Source organism: Halichoerus grypus, chromosome 12 (genome assembly GCF_964656455.1).
Source record: "Halichoerus grypus chromosome 12, mHalGry1.hap1.1, whole genome shotgun sequence".
Taxonomy (NCBI): Eukaryota; Metazoa; Chordata; class Mammalia; order Carnivora; family Phocidae; genus Halichoerus; species Halichoerus grypus.
Genome location: NC_135723.1, coordinates 5361515 through 5377333, shown reverse-complemented (window position 1 = coordinate 5377333; position 15819 = coordinate 5361515).

Below are 15819 nucleotides of genomic sequence, written 5' to 3'. Positions count from 1 at the left end.
GTGCAAATATATTATAATAGGGCATTCCCAATGCCTCGTCCCACTTCTGAAAACATGGTTGTAATTCCCACCAACAGTGCATAAAGGTCCTTTTTTCCAACATTTGTTTCCTGTGTTTTGAATTTTAGCCATTCAGACAGGTATGAAGCAATATCTCATTGTGGTTGCAATTTGCATTTCCCTGATAGTGATATTGAGCATCTTTTCATGTGTCTGTTGGCTATCTATGTGTCTTCTTTGGGAAAATGTCTATTCAGATGCTCTGCCCATATTTTTTTTATTAATTATTATTATTTTTTATTATGTTATGTTAATCACCATACATTGCATCATTAGTTTTTGATGTAGTGTTCCATGATTCATTGTTTGCATATAACACCCAGTGCTCCATGCAGAATGTGCCCTCTTTAATACCCATCACCAGGCTAACCCATTCCCCACCCCCCTCCCCTCTAGAATCCTCAGTTTGTTTTTCAGAATCCATCATCTCTCATGGTTCATCTCCCCCTCCGATTTCCCCCCATTCATTCCTCCCCTCCTGTTATCTTCTTCTTCTTCTTCTTTTTTTAACATATATTGTATTATTTGTTTCAGAGGTACAGATCTGTGATTCAACAGTCTTGCGCAATTCACACTGCTCACCATAGCACATACCCTCCCCAATGTCTATCACCCAGCCACCCCATCCCTCCCAACCCCCACCACTCCAGCAACCCTCAGTTTGTTTCCTGCAATTAAGAATTCCTCATATCAGTGAGGAATGATACATGTCTTTCTCTGATTGACTTACTTCGCTTAGCATAATACCCTCCAGTTCCAACCACATCATTGCAAATGGCAAGATTTCATTCCTTTTGATGGCTGCATAATATTCCATTGTATATATATGCCACATCTTCTTTAGCCATTCATCTGACGATGGACATCCTGGCTCTTTCCACAGTTTGGCTATTGTGGACATTGCTGCTATAAACATCGGGGTGCACGTACCCCTTCGGATCCCTACATTTGTATCTTTGGGGTAAACACCCAGTAGTGCAATTGCTGGATCGTAGCGTAGCTCTATTTTCAACTTTTTGAGGAATCTCCATACTGTTTCCCAGAGTGGCTGCACCAGCTTGCATTCCCACCAACAGTGTAGGAGGGTTCCCCTTTCTCCACATCCCCGCCAACATCTGTCGTTTCCTGACTTGTTAATTTTAGCCATTCTGACTGGTGTGAGGTGATATCTCATTGAGGTTTTGATTTGGATTTCCCTGATGCCGAGAGATGCTGAGCACAACCCAAAAGACTCCACCCCAACACTGCTAGAACTCATACAGGAATTCAGTAAAGTAGCAGGATATAAAATCAATGCACAGAAATCAGTGGCATTCCTATACACCAACAACAAGACAAAAGAAAGAGAAATTAAGGAGTCTGGGTGTATTTCAAAATGATTGTTTCCCCGTGGCCCTGCAGGAAGCTCCACAGCATCTCTATCACTTTGAGAACCTGGTAGAAATTCTTGAGATCATCTCATGAAAGTGGGAGGTGGGGGACATAAGACTGGGCCTCTGTGGAGGTTTTTTTTTAAACTCTCAACCATTTTGATCCCCCAGCAATCTGTGAATTGCAGTTTAAAGTGTTCTCATAGATTCTCACTTTAGGCGGAGACTCTGCTCTTAGCCTTCTCCTGTGCTGTGATTTTCCATATCTTCCTGTCTGTCTTTCCAATTTGGGGGGCAGCAATTTCCCCTGTGGCCTCAATTATCTGATGGATCTAAAATGAGTTGTTAATTTTCAGTTTGTTGAGGTTTTACTTCTTTTTTTTTCTTTTTTCTTGTGAGGATAGGAGGGGTGAATTCTAAGCACCTTCCATGTAGAACTAGGACCTTCTAATTAAGTGCCTACATCTAGTAAGACCCAGAAATGTTTTCCTGAGTTAGCATTTCTGATCATCTTTGCAGTAAGTTGACTGTGGTCTGAGGTAAGAAGATCATTGCACCAGCCTCAAAACCAGATCTACTGCTTCCTAACCCAGTCCTAGTCCTTCTGTTCATTTACTCAGTTTTCCTGGATATGTAGAATTAAGTCTTCGAAACTGACCATTATGCTGAGATGTTGGGTCAAATGAAAGTGCCGGTGGAACAAATAGTCTATTTCTGATCCATCAGCATGGGATGCTATTATGTGCAAGACAGACCCACATAGGATCTGGTGAGATGTCCAATACTGTAAAGTTAGAATGATGCCTGCAGCCTATCAGGATGAAGCAAAGGATTTCTCTTAAGGAATTGTGTTCACAGAGTTAAGGTGGGCCATTGGTCAATAAACCAGTAAAATAGTGATTTCCCGATTCTACAAATCTCAAATCAGTGCTCATTACAAATGCCTAGTTTTCCAAAGGTGAGAGCCGTGTCTCTCATAGTCACCCTTCTATCCCCTGTACATAGTATCAGGCTGGCATAGAACAGCTGGTCATAGCTATTTGTGAATTAAACAAGTAAAAGAATAAATTGCAACTGTTTTATCCAACCAGAATCCTATAAAGAGCCTGATGGCACAGCCTTAGAATTGCAGAGATTACAAGAGAGTCAGCATACGTGTTTGTGCAGCAACTTCATTTGGAAGGGGACATCTGGGGGCAGGGGGTGAATGGCATAATAAATTTCAGTGGATGAGCTTTGGGAGTCCTTGACCCCCAGAAATTTTGTGAAAATATTTTGCATGGACATGTGTTTGTGCGAGAAGAGCCATGACTCTCATTAACAGCTGAGACAAGAATATAACAGTATAAAGAACAGGTAAATGCTGAGAACTCATCCTCCACCTGCAGAAGTCCCCTTCTTCCAGTGAGTGGGAAACAGATATTAGACAGTGTATATAGAGACAAAAGAGACAGACAGAGAGACCTGCACAAGATCTAGTGCTGAGCACCAGGGAACCCCACCCACCATGGTCACAATGGCTCTTGGAAAGGAGGGAGAATAGACCCAATAATTAGGAGAGGAACTATTTTTTTCTTTTAGGTTTAAGGCTGTTTGAGATATATCACTAGTATCCATTTATATAACAGATGATCAATCCTTCCATTTTTATTGTGACACAAAGTATCTACTTAATGTATTAAATTTCATCAGCTAATGAGTAATAATTGTCATTAAACAGCTACATCACAGAAATAACAGAGAGAAAATTCAAAGTCCGTAATATTTTCATTTTCATCATAGCTGACTTAGGTATTCTTCTGTGGACGTCAACTCTGACATTTTAAGTAACATTTCATGGAGGCTGATTTCTCCCTGCTGTCCTGCTCCCCCACCCCCACCCCCCAATTGCTCTCATGGCCTCTTCCTTTACCTTCGCCCTCTGGGGCAAAAAAAAAGGCCAACATGTCTTGACTCTGTTCACCCAGAAAAGGGTAAGACTGCAAAGAGAATCATATATAATAGACGTTCAGCATACAACTCGAGACACTAGGAGAGAAGATATTTTTGCAAAGTTAGAACTAAGGAGGTGGGAAGCCATCATGCCAGGGAAGGTCAGCAGCATCCTTAGCTATGGCAGCCAAATATCGCCTCACTAATTGGATCATTTACCTCCCCGAACTGTGGCAAGGGTTGCTCATCTGCACTTGTCAGACCTTGAAATGCCTCAGCTGATCAGGTGGCTTAAAACTGAGAGATTCTGTTAATTAGTGCTAATTGATTTCACCTGACATGACTTTACATTTAACCATCCACAGGATGCCCTGCCTCATGACAGGTGAGGAATGCTTTGTATATTTGATAGATAGGAAAAATAAAAGGCCCTGGGTTAAATAGGGAGAAAAACACATAATTTTGGCAGAGAAAACCAGCATCTGTGGATTTTTTTGTATATCTCTCTGATTCTCTAAAGTTCACAATCTTTTGTTGGGACAATTTGTCTACCCATGGCTCTGAGAATTACCAGGTGAAGCCAGGGTTCATTCCTAGAAAGGGTGGGAAACCACAAAGTTTGTCAGGAAGCTTTGATTATTAGACAATACTGTTAACTGGGAGATTAAGATGCATATGCTATGCATATCATATATTATTAGGCATTATATATATTTTACTCAGAACATAAGATTTTTAAATTAACAGCTCAAAACATGTTATAAAACTCCTGCTCATCACAATCCTGCCCCCCATAAATGACAAAAAACATAAGTACCAAAGTCTATTTATCTTATTCTACTTTTCTCATTCATTAACAGAACTTTTGCCCAGCAAGACATTCCAGGTGAACAGAATGCACTTTGCACATTCAGCAAGCATATTCCTCTAGCGTGACAGGAAGTACTTGAGGAGACCTTATAAGGGAATAGCAAGAATAGCAATTGAATAGACATGAATAGATGTTCTAGAGAAAATTAGTGTGGAGACAAGTTCCCATGCCTACATTTCAAGAAACTCAAAGCTCTTTACGGATCTAACAACCTGCTCATTTCTTTCTTGTGTCCTGTTATGTTGCTGGTGGTGTCTCAGACATAGGTAGGATATGGCTATATATCCATGGAGTCTTGTGTCTTCACCTTAGTGATTTGGGGTTACATTGCTTTGCAGAAGCATCTTAAGGTAGCTTTGGGAGATTTTTTTTTTCATTTTTTGTAAGGACCAATTACACAAATAATTGCAGACTACATTCTCTTGGAAGTATTCTAAGAAGCATAAATGGACATGTCTTCCCAGAAGGCAATTAACAGCAAATATCAAGATTCTATCTATATGTAGCCTCTTTACATGTATCCATCTATTTCCTTCAGTGGGTATAACTTACCCACTGAAATATACAGTATATAACATATATATATAATTATTTCATATTACACATGAAATATATAACATATATATATTATATATACACATACACATGTGTGTATGTGATGTGTGTATCTTTTGACCTAGTGAAGCCTCCAAGTCACCACAAAAAAGAGCATCTATTTTCATTTTACAGAGAAAACCCCAGATATAGGACACATTTGAAATAGCAAAATAATGGGAAATAAGGAGGCAACAGGAGATTCGAACTGCTACCCCCACCCGGACACTGCCAGTCTAACAGCCTGCAGTAAGCAAAGGCCCTTCCTTGGCCTGGGCAAACAGGAGTTCTCACAGCTCCTTGCTGGATGCTCACTCCCAGAGCTGTTTACTGGGCAAACATTTCTTTTGAGGTTTGCAGCTTAGCAACCACTCTGCTCAATGATTGTTCCTTTACATTTCCACTGTGTCCAATGACTCCCATTCAAACACCTGGGCAGTGCTCCACTGTTTCCATGTAGAAAGTTAAACCTGCTGAAAGAAATGATGGATTATGATAAAGAACCTTCCAGCTAAGATAGCAGAGTAGGCACCAGTCTGATTTCCACTCTGTCAGATAACTATTGAAATAATAGAATAATTAACACAGAGAAAATCTTCATAGGGAAGTGAGACAAGCTCTGTGAGGAAACAAGACATTTCTGCTGCATATGGTGCAGATGGGGAAAAAGCAAAGAAAGGAGAAAACAGCTTCCTGGGAAGGAAACAAAGGAGATGTGGCAGGAGCCCAATTATCCCCCTGTTTAGGAGAGGCCAGAACTAAAAGTGAGGGGTCCCGGAAGCACATGTGGACCCAGGAATAATTAAGAAAACCCTCAGCCTGGGGGCCCACATGTCATCCCGATGATTCTGTCCCTACCTAACTGTGGAACCATACCCAAGACACAGAGGAAATTCACAGAAATAAAGATTCTAAGCTAAAATTAAATTTACAGCAAATTTAAATTTTTCCCAATCAAAAGATAATCTGGACAGAATCCATCTGAGTCCTTGTCTGAGGTGCACAGAAGTTCTTATCTAGAACTAGACATTAAAAAAAAAAAAAGCATCAGCTAAGAAATAAGGGGCAATGGAGACAGAGACCTCTATAGATTTTCTTTGAAGGAAATGAGAGGAAATGTGATGAACACTAAATCACATCCCCCACATCATTCAAGGGCCTGTGGTATGCATGACACTGTCTAAGACAGGAAGATGGAACAATCCAAAGTCAACGATCAACTGGAAACAAAAAGTTATAGTTGCTGAATTTAAAATTGCAGTGGGGGCAAGGAATGTGTGATGGGATACTCAGAAGCTGAATTAAGAAAATAGAATATAAGTGTAAGATATTATCTCAAAGTTTAAGAATAGTTCTAAAAAACTTAATTTATTAAAGTAAACATATAAATATATAAAATGAACAGAAATAAACAGAGCCAGAAAGCCATCCTCAATAGGGAACCAAAATGTAGAGAAAAAGAAAATAAACAAATAATAATCAAAGAAATGAGTGTCATTCCCCTGATCCAAAGCCCTGGCCCAGCCCTCAGGCCACACATTGAGCAGTTCCATTCCTGTCTGACTCGTCTCCCTCCCTCACCCATTGGGCCTGGCTCTAAGGGCACTTCTGTTTCTGGAGTTGGCTGAGCACCCTCTCTCCTGGGGAACTCTGTTTGTGCCCAGACACTCAGCTGACCCACTGTCTCACTTCCCCCCTTGTTTCCCTTAAACATTAGAAACAAAACCTCTTCAAAAGAAAAAAGAAAAAGATGAGCCTCTTAGGAAAAAGCTTAACAGGAGAAATATATGTGCACATAAATTCTAATGGCCAATAAATACTTTTAAAATGTTCAACCTCTACTTGTAATAGTTACACTGTTGTCCCATATTTTTTTTTCCTACATAAGTAGAAATTTTTATAACAACTGAAATAACAATTAGGTGGAATAACAGTATTGTGGAGCACAAGGGAAGTGGTGCACCATGTTCCTTCTGTAAAAGTAGAGCTTTGGACAAACCACCTGGAGGACAGTTAAGCAGCATGAGAAGACAACCTCAAAAAACCACACGTGTTCTGATGAAGGGGCTTCATTTCTAGCAATTTGTCCTAAGGAATCAATCACAGATGTTTAAAAAGATGCATGTGCAGTGCTGCTCTTTGCAGCATAATTTATAAGAGTGAAAAATTGGAAACAATCTAAATGGCTGTCAATAAGAAATTGGTTTTTAAAATATGGAACATATAAACGATGATGAAATTCAAAAGAATGATTAGCAGTCATGTGCAAGAGTACCAAATGAAATGGAGAACGATCAGCGAGAGAAACAGGCTCAAAATAACATATAGTGTGACCTAGGTTTGATTAAAATATGTGCAAATATAATGCTAACTATTTACACGTATGAAATATGTGCAAGGGAAAGGGTTGAAATTAAATATAACAGTATGTTATTGGAGACTCTCTAAGTCGACTTTGAAAAATAAGAGTGGAGTGTAAGAACTTTCCCTGCCAGATGTTAAGATATATTACAAAGTCTTGGTAAAAGACACATATTTATTGGCCCTGAAGAACAGTCTGCAGGAGGAAGCTCACTTCTCCTTGCTAGATGAGATGTTGCCTGATTCATGAATTGCTGAACACAGCCAACTCAAGCCTCATAAAAGAACATAAAAGAAAAAAAGAAATGTAAGACAATGGAATCAGGAGGAGATGCCAGAGATAGACTGATTTGTACACAAAAAAATAACCTTTGATAAAGACGCCACCAGAATTCAACAGAAAAAGTACGGGTGGTTTAATACCATGATGAGAAAATTGGTTCATTGAATGAAGAAAAATAAAAATGGTTTTCTACCTAATGTCATGTATAAAAGTGGAGTCTGCCTTTATTAACGACTTAAACGTAAAAGTAAATTTTTTTAAGTTAATAGAGGATATTGTAAGAGAACATTTTTTTGGCAGAGGAAGAAGATTTATGAGGAAACCTTCAGACATATACACCCTAACAAAGAAAACAGTGAATTTAATGATAAAATTTAATGAGATCTCTTCACTTTTAACAGTTTTCTTTGAGGCATAATTGATAGAAAGAACCACACGTATTTAATGTGCATGGTTGATAAGCTTGGACACCCGCAGATGCCTGTGATACCATCCTGTTGCCACCATCAAGAGTTTCCTAGTTCCTTTGGTTTTGTTATTCTTTTGTGGTAAGAACACTTCACAGGAGATATACCTCCTTAGTGAATTCTGAAGTGCCCAGTACTGTAGTGTTAATTACAGACCCTCCACTGTACGGCAAATCTCTAACACTTACTCATCTAGCACAATTAAAATTCCATCACCATTCTAAGCGCTGTGAATTGTGCAAGACTGTTGAATCTCAGATCTGTACCTCTGAAACAAATAATGCAATATATGTTAAGAAAGAAAAAAAGAAGAAGAAGAATGTAGCAAGAGGGGAAGAATGAAGGGGGGGAAATCGGAGGGGGAGAAGAACCATGAGAGACAATGGACTCTGAAAAACAAACTGAGGGTTCTAGAGGGAAGGGGGGTGGGAGGATGGGTTAGCCTGGTGATGGGTATTGAGGAGGGCACGTTCTGCATGGAGCACTGGGTGTTATGCACAAACAATGAATCATGGAACACTATATCTAAAACTAATGATGTAATGTATGGGGATTAACATAACAATAAAAAAATTTTAAATAAAAAAAAAATTCCATCACCATTCAATAAAGTTTATTAAATAATGCCAAAGTGGGAGAAGATATTTGTCATGCCCAAATGGAAGGGATTCATCTCTAAAATAGCCAATAAGATCTTGCAAATAATAAAGAAAACAACTAATTTTAAAAAGGGTAAAGGTTATAAAGATAACTCAGAGACAAGTAAACCTAAAAGTCTATAAAAATATGAAAAGATGCTCAAATCGAACAGTAATCGGAGAAATACAAGTTAGAGCAGAAATAACACATCACTATATACAAATGAGATCTAGAAAACTTAGGAAGCTGGAAAGTACTGGAACGGATGTGTAGAGAAGCAAACAACATGCCCTACCATGAGAATGTAGATTGGGAAGACATTCCAGAAACCATTCTGGTTGGCAGCAATGTGTCAAATATTTTTATATTTGTAACATAAGTTACAAAATTTTGACTGCTGAGTATGGTACCTAAAGATATTCTCACACAAATGGGTAAGAGTTTTTTATGTAAACAAAGCTAGGGAGGGGTTTTACCAAGTTGCCAAGTAGAGTCATAAAATTATACAAAATGTTTTAAGGTAAAATTAAGGGAGAAATATTCAGGCAAAGACTTTCAAGAAGAGTGCAACCAAAGCAATATTCATAAGACAAAAGAGAATTGAAGGCAAATGCATTTCTAGATATAAAGTGTCAATACATAATGATAAAAGTTCACAGAAGGGCTAGATAAACCATTGCAAATACTTGTGCATCAAACATACCAAAAAAAATTACAGAACTACAAGGAAGAATTAACAAATTAATACAACTCCTTTAGTACTTTATAAGTCAAAGAATCATACAAACAAATAAAGCAGGAAGGCTATAGATCAGAACATTAACTAGTTTGATCTGGTGGACACATTTAGAACACTGCACCCAGCAGTGAAAGGATAGACATTACTTTCAGGCACACCTGCAATATTTACCAAAACTGTGACCAACCGCCAGGATATAAACCAAGCCTTGACAAAATAACTCCAAAGAAAATAGAAGGAAAAACGATGAAAATGAGAGGCAAAATGAATAATATACAATAGATTTGAGTAGATAAACTATATTGTGTATTTAATACAGAACATACACAGAATATAATATATAGTAGTATCAAACATACAGTTATATATTATAAAGTGTAGGTTTCATAACATATATTTTATACATTGTTATAGAGTATCTAATATTACAGCATACATTTGAAATGAGTATAGAGTTCTAGCAGGAATGATTAAGAGAAAGACATCAACACAAATTTAGAAAAAAATTATAAATGCAAGGATAAGAGGGTATTGCTGTGAAGAAAGAGAGAACACAGCAGATCTGATTTTCTCAATCCTTGCTTCTCTCTGAGGACACCTGGAGCCCTGGCACCACCCCTGGGTCAAACTCTGAGATCTTAATCCCTGGAATATTTAGGCAGTTTGTGATTAGGATGCTGTTCTGTATGCCCAAGGCAGTGGATCAGGATATCTCAGGCTGGCAGCATCATTTAAAGTAATCAAGAAAAATCACCCAGTGCACCTGGTTTGGGATCAGCACCATGACTGATTGCACAGCTACTTTAAGACTTTATAAGAACTCTGGACCCCAAGACCCAAATGGGCTTCCTTGGGTGATAACACATCTTACATCTGTCTCTGTGGCTTGCAGCTGGAAAAAAAAAAGCACAACCATACCACCCCCTCAGGGAGGGACTGCTTAGAATCCTGTGCCTGACCTTCTAGTCTTCGCTTTACAAGTATGTTCTTTCTGCTATACTATATCCTGTGCTGCAATAAATCTTATTTGTGAGGAAAACTTTATGTGGAGGAGTGTGAGTCCCTCTAGTGAATCACTGAACTAGTGGATGGTCTAGGGCCCCCAAAATAATTTTAAACAACTTCACATCAATGTGAAAACCTGGAAGAAATAGACTCTTAGACAATATAGCTTAGAAAAACTGACTCACAAAGAAATAGAAAACCAGAAGTCCTATAACAAAGATTTTGAATCTGTAACTATTCCAAAAAATGAAACACTAATCCAGATGATTTTATAAGTGATTTTACCAAAGCTTCAAAGAAAAGATAAATTCAGAGACTAGAAAAGTGGTAACATCCCAAATTATTTTATTAACTGTATGAAACAAAGCATATGGTTACGGGGCCCGGCAGACATAGTTTTAGTTCCCCAGTCTACCAGGTGATAGGTTTTTAACTCTGGAAAATTTACCTAACCTGTAATAGTTTTCTCATCATCCGCTCAACAAATATTTATTTGGCACCTACTATGTGCTGAGAATATGTCTGTGTAGTGGAGATACAGGAGGGAACACAATAGGCAAAAGCACTTTTGTTCATGGAACCAGTGAAAGAATATTCTGACAGGTAGAGAGTAAGCATTCAGGCGAGGGCCACGTGCACACAAGGCCAGGGAGGGAAGCAGGGCAGAGATGGCTACAGCCTCCGATAGGAGAGACCAGAGCGTTAGAAGGTATGGTTGGGCAGGTTACAGGGACCCAGGTTGCATTGGATCTTGTTTGGCAGGAGTGACAAAAATGAGACAATGACTCCAAGATTCTTAATATGAATAAATGGAGTTGTTTTAAATAATGGGGAGCAGCTTAGGGAAGAGTGCTTCTTTTCTTTCTATGTAAATGTTTAGGAATGGAGACTAAAGTAATAACAGGTAGGAAATCACAATAAAAGTGGCTTCAAGAAGACCAGCCTTCAATTGTTTAAATAAAGGAAATTTAAAGATTTTCTTCAAGTTGGTACAGAAAGCCATCAGTCAATCATGGTAAATAATATTTGAGTGTAGGTAGAAAGGCATTTTAATATTTTTCTGATCAAACCTCTGTATCTTGTAAGAGTCAGTGGGAGAAAAATGATTCTGGGTTATTAGGAATCTTTGGAGGGACATCAGGTGGGAATAGGATTGACAGGAAGGATGGAAATCGAGGATCACAAAAAGATGGAAATCAAGGTAGCTTCAGGAGTCCTGAAAGTAGAAATTTAATAAAAATGCTGGTGGCAATAACAATAGTAACCTAGCTTCATCTGTTGAGAGGATGCCACATATAGGCATTGTGCATGGACTAAGTCATTAATTCTCACAACCAATATCTATGAGATGCTTGTTATTATCCCATTTCAAGGTGACAAAACTGTGACATAAGACATCCCTTACCAAAACTTTATGAGCTTGTACGTGGCAGTAAGCCTCACTTGAAAGCCCCTGTTACCCACAGTGACTCAATTCCTTTCAATGGCACCAGCCAAAGGATTGATTGGCTCTAACCAATTTCTCCATTCCACCATTGCCCTCAAGACAGTACCAAGGGGATCCCAGAACCTGGGGTCCTGGGAGTCTACCCTGCTTTCATGCCTACTTTATGAGGGTACACCAAAACTCATACTTACATGATTATCTGGCCCAATTAACTCTCTTGTGTTGAAAAACTTATGAATATGTTCAAGGTAATAGATTCGTTCTTCACTGAAGACATTTGACTTCACACACACACACACACACATACACACACACACCGAGCACACCTATCGGGCCATGCCTAGAATTTACCAGTGACAGATAAAACAAAGAGTTAAGGAAGAGCAACCGGGATTCTCCGGGTGCCTTGTCTACCAAGCACTGGGCATTGTATTTCACAAAGACATCTTCACTCCATCCTCAAAAACACCCGGCGATGTAGGTATGATTAACTCCATTTTATAGCTGAGGACATCCTATTTAGGGAGGCGAGGAAGCTGTCCACTGGACACAGCCAGTCAGTGGTCCCAGTGTGATTTCCACCTGGTGCTCTCAGCTTCCAGAGCTCAGGCTTCTGTTGCCCAGGTACAACCGCGTGCGCACCTGTCAGCAGTCATAAAAATTTACTGCCACACGCTGTTGGTGGGACAGCTGGGTCATCTTCTGCAAAAGGGCTGAAGCTCCTATCCTAATTTACCATTTTAATTTCTTCTACATAGAGAGAGGCTGGGGAAGTCATTGCAAAGCCAACGTGCTTAACCCAGATGGTCCTTGTAAAAAACTCAGCAGAAGTGCAAAGAGCAAGGAAATTCGAGGCAGCTAGTTTTACTGCACAAATACAATTCAATTCTCCTTGAAATAACTAGTGTAACTCCTTTCCTCCAACTTCCTGGGTTTTTTTGTTTTTTTTTGTTTTTTTATGCTTGGTGCCCAGCATTTGCTCCATTGCTCAAACTTTGATGATTTCTGAGACTTCTCAGCTGTATTTTATCTGCCAGTTCTATTTGTGGCTCTGCTTTTAGGTTACAGGTTGTTGACACACACACAAGCCCCTAACAAAACTCAAGCCCCCAAAATGCATATGTAATGGTTTCCGCATCAGAGATCCCACGGAGGTGAAGAGGAGTTGCACTCAAGGACCGAATTCCCAGGGTAAATCCAGCTGAGAGGGATGAAGAGGGCAGGACAGTGAAGGTTACAGTGAAGGAAGTGTCTGAGTGGATTCCACATGGCCAGCCAGGAAAACAAAATAAGCCAAAGCCGGCCATCTGCACTTGAGAGAATGATACTGACTTCAAGCCGCGAGAGGGGAAAAAAAATGGCAATAAAATGTTGAAAACTGTACAAGTAAACATTCAAATTGAGCCTATAAACCAAGCTGCATTAGGTCTAAAGTGCATCTTTTTCTCTCTTCTCAATTTCACTCCCCCTCTGGCCTTCCAGTTGGGCTTTTTGAATTTAACCGTAATTAGATATTTTCACCACATTTTTTCTGTAATCTAATTTTTCCACAGTTCTTTGGAGCTCCTAAAATAATGTTTCAGTGTGCAATCTAAAGAGAAAACTATGTACATACAGCCTCTCCCCACAAGCTGATAAAGGCTCCACAAGGCAGTGTACAATGTGTTTGGCTCAGACCCAGGCAGTACGCTGGGGAAGAGGGACCCTCTGCATGAGCACGGTGCGGGAGTCCCGGGGTATGGAGCCCCCGGGAGTGTCCGTGTGAGGGATGCTGGACCATGGGTTGCCTCCACCCCCTCTGCACCTCTTCCGTGGGTCTTATCTACCACTAACTTGCCTACTGTCAGCAGATCAGCCAACTCAGGACTCTCCACAAACACACTTTGATCCCCCAATATTACAAATACACTAACTGACTCCAATTCCGTGAGGGAGAAAAATAAACTGCTTCCCCCAAAATGCAGGGCTGTGCCTTCCCCTCAGCTGAAGTTATTGAAATTATTTGTTCTCATTTTCCAATCATTCCTTCAAACACCTGCTGCCTCTCCTCTGGCCCCTCTCCCTGCAATCCTCCGGATGCCTCTGCTTCCTCCAGAACATTCTCCCAGCTTAGTCCCCAGTTTCTTGGGAGTTCTGATCATTGTTCCCATCCTAAAGGTACTAGGTCATCAGCCCCCTTCAAATAAGGAGAATATCTAGAATATCTACCTAATGAACATACAATGAAAGCCACATATGTAGTTTCTAATTTTCTAGTAGCCACATTTAATAAAATAAAAGGAATAAGGAGAAATTCATTGGAATAATAGATTTTATTGAATCCAATATATTCGAACATCATCATTTCCATGTGTGATGGAAATTTCCACACTTCAAGTGTTTGAAAACAACACGTGGCCAGTGGCTACTGGTGGAGAGGGAGACCTACACCCTGCTGAGCTCTTGCTGTGTGGAAGGACTTCACGTATATTCTCACAAGGGGGTGACTGTCTTCACTACACGGTGAGAAACCTGGAGTCAGAGAAGTCATGCGCCCTGCCCAGTGTCACACACCTTATAAACTGAAGAGCTGGAATTTGAACTCAGTTCTATCTGATTGCCAAGGGCAGGCTCTTTCCACATCACCGTGAATCTCTCTGATTCCAAAACAGGCAGACTCAACAACCTAGTCCTGCAGCCAGCTACACTGAACATGCAACAGTCCTCGAGAACTTCTTCTCTCCAAGCAAATTATGCACGGATCACCTCCTCCAGTCTCCGTGTTCTTGATACAGAGAGAAGAGAGGGAGAGGGAGAGAAGGAGGCAGGGAGAGCTTAATGTCTATAAACTTCTACTATCCAAAAGCACAAGGAAGCATTCTCTGAGCACCTTGACAGGTTTGCTCTTGACACCCCCACGTGGCCTGAAGTTTCTTAGTAACCTTAACCCCTGTGTCACATGACTTCCTCTTCTACCACTCTATTGGAATGCATTTGGAGGTCTCGGATCATCTTTCTATACCACCTCCATGGTCATTTCTCAGCATTCAGTCTCAGGGATCTCCTTTCCTCTTGAGAATAAGTCTCAACAAGAGCCCAGTGCCTTGCAAATAAATTATGCTCTGTAAATATTTTTCATGAATTATTATTCACACGAAGTTCTTAGTATTTCTCTGAAAGATATTTATTATGCTTCTATCAATCTGCTTTAGCTGAAACTAGACCAATTATAGATACATCAGAAGGGGATTTCTGGGTTTTTTTTTAATAATATGTTCCTACATTCCCCTACATTTTGTGGGAAATATGCATTAACCTGCTTTGGTCTCTAAATATATTCATTTAAAGACCTCACTGGGGGTTTGTCTAAATAAATGGCATAATCAAGTCTCATTTTAAGTATGGCTATTTCAACTATGGTTATAAGACATACTAAATGGATGTTAGTTAAAAATAAAAAAGGAAAACACAATTATTAAGTTCCTAGAGCACAATAATTTTTCTTAAAATAGTTTCACATATATTGATACTTTGAATCAAACCAAAGGCCAGCACTGCTCCAAATCCTGGCTTTCGTGTGGCCTATGGTTTTGCCTCATCTGCTTCTCTATCCTTCTCTCACAACTTCTATCTGGATCCTTCTCCTATTTCTTGGTCATTTCTTTCCTTCCCAGAGACCTTCTGATATGCATGGTTTTCTGGAGGAATCCTAAGGGCCAGCAGGCCCCCCCTCAGCCTTGATGTGCTTTCCCTTTGTTTACCGAGTGTATTCCCGTCTGTTCCCAGTGCCTTACCAAGTGCCTGGCATGTAGTTGGTGCTCAGTATCAGCTCTGGAACGAATCAACAAATAAATGGATCAATGATGGACTGACTGAGTGGACACTAGTCTTAAGAGATACTCAACAATAGACTTCCGTGATCTGGGGACTGTCCCAACCACACCATCTTAGGACAATGCACGTCGGTACATTGAAGAAACAGAATAGGTGATCCCAGGTCAGTATGACCACAACCAGTAAGCTGTCGGGACCAAGACATACAGGATGCGGCAGTGTCTCAAACGTAGCTGGG